Source organism: Meleagris gallopavo, chromosome 1, assembly GCF_905368555.1.
Source record: "Meleagris gallopavo chromosome 1, MGAL_WU_HG_1.1, whole genome shotgun sequence".
NCBI classification, from domain to species: domain Eukaryota; kingdom Metazoa; phylum Chordata; class Aves; order Galliformes; family Phasianidae; genus Meleagris; species Meleagris gallopavo.
In genome coordinates, this window is record NC_139404.1 from 180,331,143 (window position 1) to 180,346,491 (window position 15,349).

At 44.8% G+C, this 15,349-nt stretch overlaps 1 long non-coding RNA gene across 1 annotated transcript; it reads left to right on the plus strand.

Annotated features, from left to right (window-relative positions):
• The first annotated feature begins 80 nt into the window (after positions 1-80).
• On the plus strand, positions 81-11,086 carry LOC146545813 (uncharacterized). Its single transcript, XR_014881113.1, has 2 exons — positions 81-635; positions 877-11,086. It is a non-coding gene; the product is annotated as an uncharacterized LOC146545813 (long non-coding RNA).
• The last annotated feature ends 4,263 nt before the right edge of the window (positions 11,087-15,349 follow it).

Here is a 15,349-nt window from a genome sequence, read left to right on the forward strand (position 1 = left end):
CCTCGAGGCGCGGGCGTTTCCCCCTTCGCCCCCCCAGACCCCCTCAGGAGCCGCTGTGTCCGCGCTGCCCGTTTGCTGAGCGAGGAGCGGCGCCGCACGGCGCTGGGCGGGACGCTGGGTGCTTTCCTGGCGGTGCGGGGTTCCCCCGCGCTCAGTGTGCTTCCCCTGCCAGTCGGGCGGGGGTTTCCAGGCCTTGTCCCCGGGCTGCGCCGGCCCGCTGCGCTCTCGGCACGCAGAGCTCTCCTCAGGGGGCTCCGGGTGCCTTCCTACCTTCGTGTTTGAACTTTTTGTTAACCTTTTCTTCGCAGCGTTGCCTAATACACGCTGCTGTGGGAGAGGTTGAATGGTGGCCGCTTCGGTCACTGTAAGTCATGGGGGAACAACGGGAGGAAGGCAAAACCGAGTGCAAATTTCCACCAGCGTGTGTCAGCGCATACAGAAAGCTGAAGAACTTCCGCGGCGGATGCTGCCAGATCGTGGTATGACATTTCCTCTGGAGAAACAGCAAGTAGAAGATGAGAAAGCCCCGCTTTGTGTGTGTGGTGTCAGAATGATGGCAGGGTGTTCGCACCGCTGAGAGCTGCAGCGTAGAAACGCAGCAGGCATTGCTGAAGGGTTCGTTATGACACTACCAGGTAATCTCTTGTGGCAGTTCCAGTAAGGTGGGTTTGTGGACGATTCATTTCTTTTCTAAAATGGGTTCGAATTTTCTGTCATGTGTGATGACATTAATAACATGTCAGATTTTGAACATGTATAGCTGCAGTCGGGTAGTGCTAAAGCACCATTACATTTCACTCAACTCCAGACATAGAAAAACTTCTCGTTTCAGCAGTTAATTCAGAAAAAGCTTTTTAAAAGTAAATTTTTTATCAGATCCCTGAGGTGCCACCTTAAGGAAGCTCCTGACATTCAGAAGACAACACTGTTGCTGGAAAAATGGAGATAACTCCAGAAGTGCCGTATCTGAAGGAGGTGTGGGATTTCACGTCTGTTGGACACAGGGAATTCAGTATCACATAAGGAACTGTGTGTGTGTATGGTTTAAATTCTGCTTTCATGGAGCAAGATGGTGTTTGCTCCCAGTTTCCATACTTAAAGCAGGCATTCCCAAATGAAGTTATACTGAATCCATTTCTATCCATTCCAGGAGGATTCTTGACTTTTAAACAAATGTTCTCCCAAAGCAAAATAATTCGGTGTTCCTCCTTAACTCCATCCTGCAGCTTCCTGCCTGTGCCATCCCAGCCACATCCCTGCCCTTTGCTCCTCCATACCCTTTGGCCTCCTCCAGATCCTGCAATAGAAACTGCCCTTTCCTCCCAGGCCTCCAAGCAAGCAGTTTCAGGCTCTGCCTTTCTGCTAGGCAAGCATCATGTTGCAATAAGGAAGAAGAGAGGGAGGAATGGAAAAGCAAGCTAAAACACACATAATAGCAGAAATAGTGTAGCTGGCCTGAACTGCCAGCCTTCTTTTGCTTGCTCTGACTCTTGAGAATAGTGGCAGCTCCCCTAGTTTTCCTTTCTCAGCATTTCCTTTGCAATTACAAGGAAAAGAGACGAGGGAGCTTTTCCTGCTTTCTTAATGATGGATGGTCCTTTCTTCAAAGGTCATGAGCTCAGAGATAACTAAAGGTTTATTTTTAGGACTGAATTTCGTGAGGTGTGATGCATTATCAGCAGCATCCTGAGTCTGGCTTCAGCATCAGGCGAGGGAACCCCAAAGGTAGGGAGAGAAGCACAGCAGTGCTTCAGATGGATACAAGCTGACAGCAGTAGGCTTCAACTTTGGTTCTGAGCCTGTGGCACAGCGTGATGGGGCTGTCCCTTTCACCTGCTGCCTCAGACTTCAAAGATCACAGTTGGACTGATAAACGAGATGCTTTACTCTGCAGATTCTTTACTCTGGAGAGGGGGCGAAAGGCTGATAAAGCTCTCCTCAACTAAAGAGAATTCTGCTTTCTGAGCAAGTCCCATGCACTCATAGAGGTCACAGTGCTAATAAAAGCGTGACTGCCACATTACCAGTGCTTGCGAAAATAAACCTAATGACAGTGTTGACTGAAATAGCGAAGGTGATATAGCTGGTTTCTGGAGGCGGAACACAGTGATCCTGCAGCATATGTGCATTAAGAATGCCAGCAATGAGTAGGTCGGACAGCCCAAGAAGCATCTGATACAACTGCACATCCAGAAATCTTCTCCAGGGGGCCTGGTGAATGTAGTTCCCCCCATGCTGCGATTTTTCTCTGGTCTGTTCTCCAGTTTATTGTTTGCACAGCGTTAAGACATCTTCCTTTAATGGTGCCTCTGTCACATACCCCTTAGCAGCTCTGAAGAGAAGAAGGTGAAAGGGCAGTGTTGTTTGCCTTTCCCATCACTACTGCTTTTCTCTCCATTACATTTAATCCCTTTAAGTACTGGAAGGCTGCAGTGTGGTCTCCCTGGAACCTTCTCCAGGCTGAACATGTTTAGCTATCTGAGCCCTTCATAGGAGAGATGTTCCAGCCTTCTGATCAACTTTGTTGTCTGCTTCTGGACCCACTCCAGATGGGGCCTCACAAGGACTGAGTAGAGGGGACAGTCACCTCCCTCCTTCTGCTGGTCACACTCTTTTGATGCAGCCCAGGAAAGAGTTGGCCTTCTGAGCTGCCAGTGCTCACTGCTGGCTCATGTCCATCTGTTCATCCACCAGAACCCCCAAGTACTTCTCGGCAGTCTTTAAGGCAGTCTGCCTTATTGAACACCATTCTTAAGATGGAAACTTACCTGCACGCTCTGAGGGATCCAGTGCCCTCCTGACATCCCTGTTTGGGGAAGCAAAGCTGGAAAATAGCCAGAGTGAGAGGAAGACACCTTTTTGTAGCAAGCATTGTCACCAATTTAAGCAACAGGCATCCACCCCAGCCTCAGTCTTTGGTAATAGCCATGAGGACCATGAATTCCAAGCAACAAAGATGCTTTTGTGAAGAATGAATCACAGGATGTCAGTTACCCATTTCCCGTATCAGGAGGGTTCTGACATTCAGCCTCTTTAATCTATTTATCTATTATTTGCCATTCCCTATCAATAATCTTCCCATGGGGATCCCAACCCGCCCAGATGAAGGGCCGCAATTCCGGACATTAAGGTACCCATTCCTTGGATTGGGAAGCGAGCCCACCATCAGTGGTATTGCTGTCACATTCTGGGCAGCAAAAAAAATGCAACCTTAGCCCCACAGCCAGCGACAAAGGATGCAGAAGAACTCTTCCTGAGGGACATTTGGGATGTCCTTGAAAAAGGCTGCACATCCTGAAGAACAGGTTCCTTTAAGCCTGGAGGGCTGACTGCTGGGACATGAGACTACATAAACTCAGTATTTCTAAATGCACCGGGCTTTAAGGTGGGAACCCCCTTACTTGTATGTGCAAATATTAACATTGATTTTAATCTCAGATGTTCTCTGAAGATACAAGCAGCTCAAAGCAGCAAATTCATCATGTCTGTGTTGCCAAGGATGAGAAACAACATAATCTGCAGTTTCAGTTATACTGCTCAGGTCTTTAATACTAGCCAAGAATGTGCCCCTAGTTCCTTTTATGTTTTAGGGGAAAACATTCAGTTAGGTGAAGAAAAAATACTCCCTAGAACTTCAGATGTATTACTTCAGTTATATTTATGGCCTCCTTGGATGTCATTGTATAGAATCTACATAAAGTATCTAAATTCCAAGCTGCTTTAGAGCAGGAGGCAAAATATTTCTCCAGAGCCTCACAGTACTTCATCAGGAGGCCATGCAGCCCAGCCAGGGAATGCAGACTCCATGCCTGCTCTTTGCGAACCTAAACCCACCTATAAAACTCTGTGCTTGTTTTAAAAAGGAAAAAGAGTTGTTATCAGCTAGTGTCCACATTTTTCAGCTTCCAGAAGGTATCGAATGCCACTGTGCAGTGTGTTCTGTCAGCTGTGCTGATGCTAATTATTTTAAATTTAGAGTCAGTAGCTGCTACTCGCAGTTCATAGGCATCATTGACCCCTTTCCAGGAGTACAGAGAGAGATTTTGCATGCTAAACTGATCTAAGTTGGCAGTTAGCATGCTAGAAAAGAAGAGTGAGCAAATTTTCTTTGCAACACGTGGTTTCTCAGATGATGAAATAGGAAAAAAAAAAGATTTAAGGGAAATTTAGGGTAAGTCAGATTGAGATAGAATATTAACTCCGGATAAAGTATCAGGACCTATTTGTTTTTCCAATCCCAGGAGAAGAGTAGTTCTGACATCTTGTAGGCATTACATCAGACAAGCTGTATTCTGATAATCTTGTGAATGAAAACTGCTTCCCACTTCTCTCCAACTAAACACAGCAACAGGGCACCTACGTCTAGACCAGCAATAACTATTACTGTATCTTTTTTAATGAGACTATTAGCCACATTTGGGCATGTAGCAAATGAGAAAAAAAAATAGACTTGTGAAGGACAAATATATCTAGATAGCAAGGGCATTATGACTCATTGTAGTAACCTCAAATGTTTAAGCAAAAAAAAAAGAAGAGGAACAAAAAACCCCACAGCCTACAACTCAGCTCTCCCGTACTGAAGGTCAGTACATTTAACATCTGGAAAGTTTCTGCTAGCTTTGCAGCCCAACAGAGTTTTGTTTTGCATATCCTCCTACGCAAAGGATTGCAAGTGTAAATGTTAAAGTTTACTAAATCTGTTGTGGGCTTTATTTTCTCATATTTACTGCAAAGAATACATTCTCCTGTAAGCTGTAATTGGTCTCCAGAAGATATCAAAACCACTCTGATTAAGCAGAGGTTTTTAAATCAATCAGAAACTCTTTCACTGTTATTTATTTGAAGAATAAAAAATGAGTTGGAATGAGCTGCAGGAAAATTTTGGCAAATACTGTGATGGTTTCCCCTTTTAGATTTTAGAGCTGTTGACTTTTCCAAGTTTCATTCTCTGATTATAGGAAGACAATTAGATTCAGCAAGAGAAAAGAACATGAAAAGTGCCAACAGAGATAACTACAGTAAAGTGATCCACGTTTAAGTGGGAGAGGGAACCATATATACCATGAGAATCAAGAGGCTGCTCTTTGACTGTATCCATTTGTTGAAGTTCAGAGCTGCTCATCCTAAATAATACCTTATCCAAAGGTATTATCTTTTTAAACGGCAAGTTGTCTGCTTTGACTCAAAGTTACTTCCTGCTATCGAATTAAGAACATGTCTATAGGTCTTATTTCCTTCCATTTATTGCCCTTCATCTCTGCAAGTTTTAGATCCTTCCCGCAGCCTTCAGTTTGCTTTAGCTGAACAAACTATTGCTGTGTACAATCTTGACAAGTGTTGCGGTTTTGGCTGGAATAGAGTATTCTTATAGAGGCTTGTATGGTGTTTTGGATGTAAGATGAGAACTATGTTGATCACACACCAATGGTTTAGTTGTTGCTGAACAGTGCTGCACAGAGCCCAGGATGTTTCAGCTTCTCACTCTTCCCTGCCAGTGAGCAGCTGAGGGTCACAAGGAGCTGGGAGAGGGCAGAACCGACTCAACGCTGACTCAAACTGGCCAAAGGGATATCCCATGCCAAATGGCATCATACTGAGCAATGAAAGCTGGGGTAGAAAAGGAGGAAGGAAGTCACATGGGAGTGATGGCATGTGTCTTCCCTAGAAACCACTACAAGCGAGCCCTGCTTTCCTGGGAGTGGCTGAACATCTACCTGCTGATGGGAAGTACCAACTGAATTCCTCGCTTCGCTTCGCTTCCATGTACAGCTTTTGCTTTACCTGGTAAACTGTCTTTCTTTATCTCAGCCCCCAGTTCTCGCGCTTCTGCAGTGTCTGATCCTCTCCCCCATTCCATCTGGGAAGAGTGAGCAAGCAGCTGTGTGCCTGCTGGCTTTAACCAGTTGCCCAGAGAGGCTGTGGATGCCCCATCCCTGGAGGTGTTTAAGGCCTGGTTGGACGGGGCCCTGGCCAATCTCATTTAGTACTTGGACTAGTGGTTGGCAGCCCTGCCTGCAGCAGGGGGAGGTGGAAATTGATGATGCTTGAAGTCCCTTCCAACCCGAGCCATTCTGATTCTATAATTCTATGAATTACATCACAAGAGACCTTTTGACACCCACATGAGGCACAAAGGGTTCAAGGTGATGACAGATTGAAGTGTGTAGTATGTTAGAAACCAAATCTATAGAAGTTACAGCTGTTTGCTGCTAATTCACAGGCTCCTGTCCTTGCCACAGGGCTTGCTTTCCTTACTGCATGTTAGAGTCAGTACTTGTTAGTGGCTGCTTTTGCTTCTACTGTTTGCTTCACTCCTTATCATCTTGCCTTTCTGTGCCTGGGAACATTCTGATAACAGCTGTGGGCAGGAGCCTGGTCTGGCAGCTGGCCAAGGCATTTCTGCTGCTCCTGTGCTGCTGTACTGGACAGGAACTCCAAACTGATCTCAAGTCAAGGGTCTGTGACCCATGGACAAATCCACATGGGAGCACCTATGTGGCCACAGATGAGTTCACAGTGGAATATGTACATGCCAAAGTATCTGTGGCCATGGAGATATCCATGCTGCAGCAGGTATACTTTGCAGTGTCTGTGGATGAGGCCGTGCCATGATATCTTGAAGCCTCTGTGGCTGTGAATAATACAACAGAACAGTGTCTGAAGGGACCTCTGAGGGATATGTGGCCAAGGACAAGGCCTCGCCAGAGCCACACCTCCAAATGAATGTGTCTGCGGATAAGTCCATGCTGCAGAAGAGAAACCTCTGAAGAGGTTGTGGTCGGTCAGTAAGCCCACACCAGAACAGGTAGACCTCAAAGCACCTGTGGATAACTCCATGATACAGTAAGTAGATCTCTGAAGGGACTGTGGCTCATGGATTAGGCCTTGCCAGAACAGGTATACATCTAAGGGACTTTGGCCAACAGAGAAGCACAGGCTGGAGCAGAGATGAAGGGAGGAGTTCATTGCAATGTTAAACCCTATATCCTGGTCCAAAAGGACAAGGGGTGGAGATGGTAATAGCTAAAGCTTTAGACTGTTGGAACCCATATTCTGAATTGCAGGACTTTTGTACTTCACATGCTGCTTGCTGGTGAGGAGCTGGGGGTACGGCAGGAGCTGGGAGGGACAGAACCAGAACAGTGACCCAAACAGGCCAAGGGTATATCCCGTACTGTATGGCATCACTGCGCAATAAAAGCTGGGGTAAAGGAGAAGGAAGGAGGGTATATTGGGATTGGGTCGTAGCTGTGACAAAGTGTTCTGTTTAAAATTATGACGACATCAGAATGTAATCAGAGGTTTCAAATGTCACTTCAGTACATGGAATTCACTGACTTCCAAAAGTCGGCATTAAAAGAGCAACTTCAGCTTTATGTTCCCATGTACAAAATAAAGCCCTAATTCCAGGAGAGATGAGAGCTATGTGCCTGAGTTCCCAGTGCAGCAATGGGGAACTGATCTGTGGTTTGAAACTACATACCAACGAGCTAGCAGAAATGCTCTTCACAAACTGATGAAGCCATAAACCATCAGTAGAATCTACTTGAATAATGATGCACAAACATTTGTAGCAGACGTGGGATCTGATGATAAGAAATGCTTAGGTTAATCCTGCTAATGAACGATATTAAAAGTGCAGCCTGAGAGAAGCTGGACTTTTCCTTTGAGGGATCTGCTGTGTAATCCTATGTTCTGTAAGAACATGTTGGGAAATGAGAACAATCACCATTTTACTGAAAAAAAAGAAAAGAAAAGAAAAAAAACAGTGAGCTGAGTTTGCTTTCAAATTTCCCCAAATTTGATATGAAACCATGAAACCAGCAGAACGGGCAGATAGGTACATTCTCATATGAAAACAAACAAACAAAACATTCTCATATGAAAACAAACAAACAAAAAAAGCATGAGATAAACCCAATGCTAAAATCAGGCTGAACAGTCACTTTTGTTTTCCCCTGTGGAGCAGGAAGGAGGATCTCTCCTCTGCTGGTGTGCTCATTCAGAAGGATCACTACAGACTGAATCTGGGTCTGCTGTCCAGAGTTTGGTTACATATGATAGTCCAAAAGGTCACTCAACTTCTTGTTTTTTGAACAAAGCTTTGGGAGGAAATTTTTTTTTATCCTAATAGAAACATTTTGGGGCCAGAAACTCAGAGTGGCAGCCTGGCTGTGTTCATTACCCCACAGTGCCACAGAGAGGATACAATAGCTTTGGAAAGGCAAAGGGCTGTTTATTACTGTGGAGCCATTGTCAGCAGAGACCATTATTGGCTGGAGAAGTGCTGTCCTGAAGATCTCTGGGATCAAAGTAATGATATCCTGTCCTTCCATTATGTGAGATAGAAGAAACAAAACACCTCATTGCCAGCACAGAGAAGGAATATTTGCACCAAAAAGGAAAGTTGGTAAAATGTGATTGTACAGCACATAGCATCTTCAGTAAGAAGCCCCATCCTCTGAGGCTATTTGATGTCCTTATTTTACAAAATACTGATATCATAGTGAATAAAAGGCTAATTTGTTATATTGTAAAAGAAGTTGAATGCAAACAATGGGAAAGATGTAGGGTACCTCAACCGTAACCCAAGGACCCTGCTGATTGGTCTCAGAAGTTACATCCTGATAACCGAACCAGGTAAGACCACAGTACTTCCTCAAACTACACCAAGGTCAGAAGTACACTGTGAGGAAGACATACAGCCTTCATCCCCACGGCCACTGGGACAACCAGCAGAAGGCAACGTGCATGCACAGAAGCAATAATTAGGGGTGGAGGTCGGGGTGTAGAATGGTCGTGGAAGATTGTAAAGAATCCCTTGAAGTAATTGTAATAACCACTCTTTTTCTTGGACATGTTATGAATATGCATGTATTCATTCTATAAACAAAGATGCTTACCTCTTTCAGTGTGCAGGTTAGGAGGGGCTTCCCCTCCTGCACCCACTGTGTGTATGTAGTGCTGAATAAACATACCAGCTTTATAACTGCTTTGTGGTTATAGAGTTTGATTCTGCAAGTCAGTAGATAGTCATGAGACTGAATTTGCCTTTCTTGGAGAATAAGATGTTTAAAAAAGACATGACCACCCAATCTGAGATTCAAGGTGCTATCCTCTAATCAGACTTTGCTAATAGTAGAGAACTACCTGCCAAGGGCTGGCAGAGAGGAAGTTCATGTGTCTCAATATCAAATGTTTCCAATCCTTGCTTGGAGAAGAGAAGCCTCCAGGGAGATCTCATCGTGGCCTTCCAATATTTGAAACAGGAGGGGGGATGCCTGTTTACAAGGGTGGATAGTGATAGGACAAGGGGGAATGGTCTTAAACTGAGACAGGGGAGGTTTAGGTTAGATATTAGGAGGAAGTTTTTCACAAGAGGGTGGTGACACACTGGAACAGGTTGCCCAAGGAGGCTGTGGATGCCCCATCCCTGGAGGCATTCAAGGCCAGGCTGGATGTGGCTCTGGGCAGCCTGGTCTGGTGGTTGGCGACCCTGCACATAGCAGGGGGTTGGAACTAGGTGGTCATTGCGGTCCTTTTCAACCCAGGCCATTCTATGATTCTGTGATTCTTCAGCACACAGCATCCTTTCTAGCATAACCTGCACGTTGAGAAATCCAAATGCAAGGCTGTGAATAAACTAGCAGTAGTAGGCTTATTAATGGCCCTCTTGACAGTTAACTTTCATCCCAACTGAAGTTCTTCCTAATGCAGCTTTGAATGGATGTAACTGTAAAGCCGGTTTGTGTCTGAGCTTTGTCAAACACGTGCTGTAGGTCTCCTGAAAGCCATCTCCTTCCTTGGACACTTGGTTATGAACAAAATAAGCTACTGTGAGAAAGTACTCAAAATTCAGTAAGTTCTCCTCCTTTGAAAGAATATGTATCAATTTGGCATCTGCTCAGGACTGACGCAGATTCTCTTTTTTTCTGTGGGTCTGTTTTTCTCACTTGGAAACAATGGCAGTATTCATTCCTGACCAGTTCATAAGGTTACTCCTTCTAAATAAGAAGCAGGAGTATGAGGTGCAGAGCATTTCAGGCCTTAGCACATTCCATGTTGTGACAATGATTCCCCTTCTGCTCGCTTCTACGGAGTAATTCAAAAAGGAATTTGTTTTGAAGTGAAACATTGCTTGTACATACTTAGCTGCTCAATTCTGAATCCAGACATGTAGACCTATAGGCCAAGGCTTTGTAGAGCAAAATACATTTCTACTGTGAGCACTATTCTTTTATTTCTGTCCTGTCAAATCTCTCTTTCCCCTTCCAATTAGCTCCTTTTTATCTAATGCTAATCTTCTGCACACACAAAAAAAATCCCCACATTTATACAATATCCTGTTTTTTGCACACTGTTATCTCTTCATTTGCTGCACACAAGTACCCTTCAGCTGACGGGTTGTCAGCTGCATCGTTTGCAGATTGTCAGGCCTCCCACATCACAGCCCAGCCCCAGCAAGAAAGCCTGTAGCTTTTTTCATAGAAGAAGATAAGCTGCAAAATTCATTGTAAACCCATTTCTTCTGCTCAATAGTTAGCAGGACAAAAGACAAGCCTATGCAAAGCAAAGTGTGTTTGTACCCTGTAATACACTATATGATGACAGACGCTACAGAAAGCTTTAGAAGGCAGGCATGCTACAGCAAGTCTGGAAACAAAAGGAACTGCTGACCAGAAAAACTCTTAGAAAACACCAGAAAATAGTGCAAAATTTTACTGTAATGTAGGAGAAGAACAGGGGTGCAATTAGCAAGAGAGAATCATCTAGTGAAATGCAGAAGGGCAGTAAGATAGATACCTCTGAGTTTGTCAGTTTCTATATTCAAAAGGAAAGAAGGAAGGTCTTTTAAGATATTAGATGTGTTTTTCATTAAATCCAGGGTAAAGAAGAGGAAAAATAAACCAAAAACCCACAACACTTAAAATGTATTACATGATCCTGAAATACTATTTTCTCTCTTTAAAGAGGTGAGAGTGTTATGTCACTAGTAAGTCTATTTTGAGTCTGATAACAGAAATTGTTTTAATCTTATGTTTCTGTAACATCATAGAGAAAACAATAAAGAAATAAGTCAATGGTTGCTGTGGATGTACATGTTTTTCAGTGTGATGTTTGTGTATCAAAGGCAGGAACCCAATAACCTTGAAGGGGACCTTTGGTCTGCGTGGTTATTCTACTACAGTTTCTAGGAGCTACACAAGGCTACACTATGTCCTACAGCAGGAAGTTAGAGATAAGCACAACAGATCTCTAAATATGTTTGGGGTTTTTTGTGTGTGTGTTGGTTTTTCTTTTTGTTGTTACTGTTCACTTTCACTTTTGTTTCATCAAGGATTTGGTAGAACTGCAGGGAAGTGAAACTGATCTGTTCGCTGTTGAGACTGAGAACCAGAACCAAAGAAATGACTGGTTTTTAATGCACTGCTTTGGGATTTTTCTTGAGAGGACAATCTGGAAAGGGTAATTATTTTACTGGAAGAATGAACAATGACATTTTCCTAGTAGTACAGTAACAAGTCTCTATCAGTGTCTGTTTGGCAGGCCTGGGCTCAAAGAAGACCATCTGCGTAACCATGGCTCTGGTCCAAAGGAGCCCCTGCTTAGCATTGGGCATCCTCCCTACCACTCAGAGCATCACTGTCCCCACTACTGCTTGTTGGCTCCATCAGCTCTGATTTACAGGAATCAATGAGTTAGTTCTCCTCTCCTGATACATCTCATTTTCATTCATGACCAGAAGAGAAATTTAAGTAAATTACAGAAAATGGCTCATATGCCATGTGTGAAAATCCAGGCACCCACCTGCTGTGGATGTATTAGCAGGATTCTGCTATCTTGTCCTCATCCCATATGTCTGACAAACAAAATACAATTGATGTTGTCTGTTTTGGACAGGGAGAGAGGACATGGTGATAAACTGCGGAAGGGTGGCCCTGCAGGAAACCAAGATACCATGCTTCACACATCAAGATTTTGGAAAGCAGAACAGTCTATGGGCTGGTCCACACAGAAACTTTTAACTTATGACACACTTATGAAACACTGCATGGTGCCAAATTTCACAAGACAACTGCTCAAGCTAATCAAAATGATCTGGCTATCCCCACCAAGGAATAAATTTTCCAGAGCACGATTTATCATGCAGCACGACAGTGGGATTTCATTGCCAAACAGGCTTCAGTGAATTCACAAATGAGGCTTCAGATTGCTTTCAGGGGAATGAACTTTCTCTGGGATGGGGGCAGGAAATTTGGCAGAGTTCCCCTCGAAGTTTGTGGGAATCATCTTCTGAGGCAAAAGGGATGTGTGAGTCCATGGAGTGAAGATGGACCTCCCCAGCTGGTGGAACCGAGGGCTCATGGGGTGGAGGCACACCACCGTTGCGAAGCCAGACTGTTTTTGTTGCAAACATGTGCTTTTCTAGCAGAACTGTCATTAATGGGGAACGTCCATCCCAACAGTCATCATAACTACTGCAGACCATGTATCTATGGAAAGCTGCTATGAAAATAGGGCAGCGACATAACCAGGTGCTGATATCTTTCCCTTCCCCTTGGTGTTTATCCTACTCTAAGCCCTCACATCAGCATCTCCTGCTGCCAGTGCCATGGAGGCCGTGGGTCCCTTTTTGTGTCCCACCAGCGAGTCATCAACAGTTGCCTCTCTAGGGAGAACAAGGAGAAGACTAGAAGTTATGGAGTCTTATTGATCTGAAGAACAAGAGAAGCCAGAGTTCAAGATAAATTCATGCTTCCTAGGCAACCTGTGAGCTGGAAGAGGTCCAGGCCTGGCAGAGCCCTGGCACCACGTGGCAGCACACTCACACATCTTGTCATGTTACCCAGTGCAGAGGACAACCTGCCCACGTCCCCACTGAATGGCCATGCTCCTGGACCATGAGCTGATTCCTGGGCTTCTCACCAGAGTTAAGTGGTTAAGAGGTCTGTGCGTAACAGCAGGTCATAAACTATAAATTAGGCCATTAACCCTGAATACTGCTTCTGGTCACAGGAAGTTAATAATCTAAACACTGGTATAAAGAGGAAGAACAAAGTGTAGCCTTGTCTGCAAGGAATTAACTGCTCATGTGCTGATTAGCACTGGGATCCAGACCCTTTTTTCTTAAAAAGGAGACCAGAGAGATTGCTGCAATTGTCCACACAGAGCTGTACTGCAAGAGTTACTGCAGTAAAAGTTTTTCTCACAGAGTTTATCTTCAAAGACTCCTCAGACATGCTGAGCCACCCGCCATGTTGTACATTTTCTGGAGAACTGGGGATAAGAAGGTCTTCTTGGCTGATCAAATCCTGACTGTTCTCATTGCGAGCTGTTCCGCACGAGATGGGCCCAGCTCTTGGCACAGGGCTTAGGCTCACCTTCCCCATCTAGAAATACTGAATTGCAGAGTAATTCTGGCCATAGGTGGGCTGGCTTCCCCTCCAGGTCAGCTTCTAAATCCTAACTGAGAGTTCCAGGTCCAGGTGTAGCAGCCATGCTTGGGTAGAAATTGCTCAGCAAATGCAGTGGGACCAGTGCAGCTGGCACAGCCTTGTCCCATCCCTTGGCTGCACGTTCTGTGCTGCCTGGAGAAGGCTAGAGCTCCCACAGCCACTGCCTGCACCAGAGGTACATAACAGCATCCAAACACACAGCCCTTTCCAGCAGAATGCCTCCCTTAGTGGTTTAAACTGGCTTCAAAGTAATTGGACCTAAAGGAAGTCAGATGTGTCACAGATTAAACTTAGGGTTTTTACGTCCATCTTTTTTCTCATCAGTTGATTCACATATTCCCTCCCTCCTCCCCCAGAAACTCTGCCTTGGTCAGCTTTTTGAAGACAAAAATAATTTGGGTAGAACATTACCCCAGTCATTTTTCTTGTAAAACAAACAACACTGGATCACAAATTAATCAAATTCTAATCAGCAGCAGAGAAAACAAGATTGTAGGCTCCCTGTGTAATTAGGCACAACGAGTGCTTTGCAAGGCTTATCTCCATGCTGCTGGAAGCAGAAAGCTAAGGCACAGGGCAACGATCATCAGGTTTCCTGGCTATTGAGTTTGCAAAGGTAGGTCTTAGGCTGGAACTTGAACGTCCTCCAAAGACAGCAGACGCTCCCCCCTCGCCTGACACACGGCAGTGAGAAAATGCCAAAAAAGGGCTGGTGTTGTTTTAGCACCACCGAGTGGACAAATAAGGGAAAAAAGTTCATTTCGGAAACTGGATGCCTAGGTGTCCCTGGGCAGGCAGCAGCACGAGGATGGCTGGGCTGGAGCCCTGAGCAGTGCCCTCCATCCTGAGCCCCCCCTGTGGCTGTACGTCCCACATTCCCTACTGCTCTGGAAAAGACACTTAAGATTCCCGTACTTTTAGGACATATTTTTCCTGTGAGCTCAGGCTGTGACTATGCATGGCCATTGGCTCCCACCCGAGATTCACACACTCCTGCTCCAAACCCTTCTCCATTTGGCATCTCAGCAGAAGCAGCCCAAGAGCTAACTACAAAAATACCCTACTCATTTATTTAACATCTGCAAGAGGTCTCAAGAGCCTCAATGCTCTGTAGGTCTTATTAATGTACTGATTGGTACTGCCTCACCCATGTTCTTCTTATCATCCAGAGGTATCTTGGGAAACTTCCGTACATCTCATCACCACATTGATCTGCTTTGTTACTCTGCACGTAGTCCTGGAGTCTGGAAAGTCATTCCTGAAAGCACTATGCCTGTAACTATGAATGTAATATCTGTAATAAAAAAATATACAGTAGCATAGAGACAAACATAAAACCTGTAATTCATAATGCAGAATTTCAGTGGCCTCAGAAGTAGCTCAGATGGTGTGCGCTGTGCTCTGCCAGTTCTGTGCCCCTACTGAAATCCATGCCTTGTTATCCAGATGACTGAGCTGTTACCTAAAGCATAGGAAAAAAAAATCCTTAAGGCAGTGTTTCAAAGTGTCCCAATACCCCAACCTTCCTGTGAGGCTCAAGGGCAGTAACACGTATGGGTGGCTGTGAACTTGAGCAGCATTTAATGCTGTTTGCAAAAGGCACATGAAGACACGTAGCAGCTATAGATGCATTAAGAGCCTCTTGTCCCTGACACCAGATAAGATAGCTTGTGAAATTAGATGAAAGTGCATTCATCCCCCCCCTGATATACTCTATACTATCACAATTACACCTAAATCTGTGTCCAGCTCTGTCTTTATGACCTGTCTCCTTTGGGTATTATTTGGGTTGCTCCAAGAATGCACATCCATCTCCATGTGGGGGAGTTGTCGGTCTGCTGGGATAAGAAAAGAGGAAATGGAAGGTACCCAGCAGTCTGTGTAGGGACAGG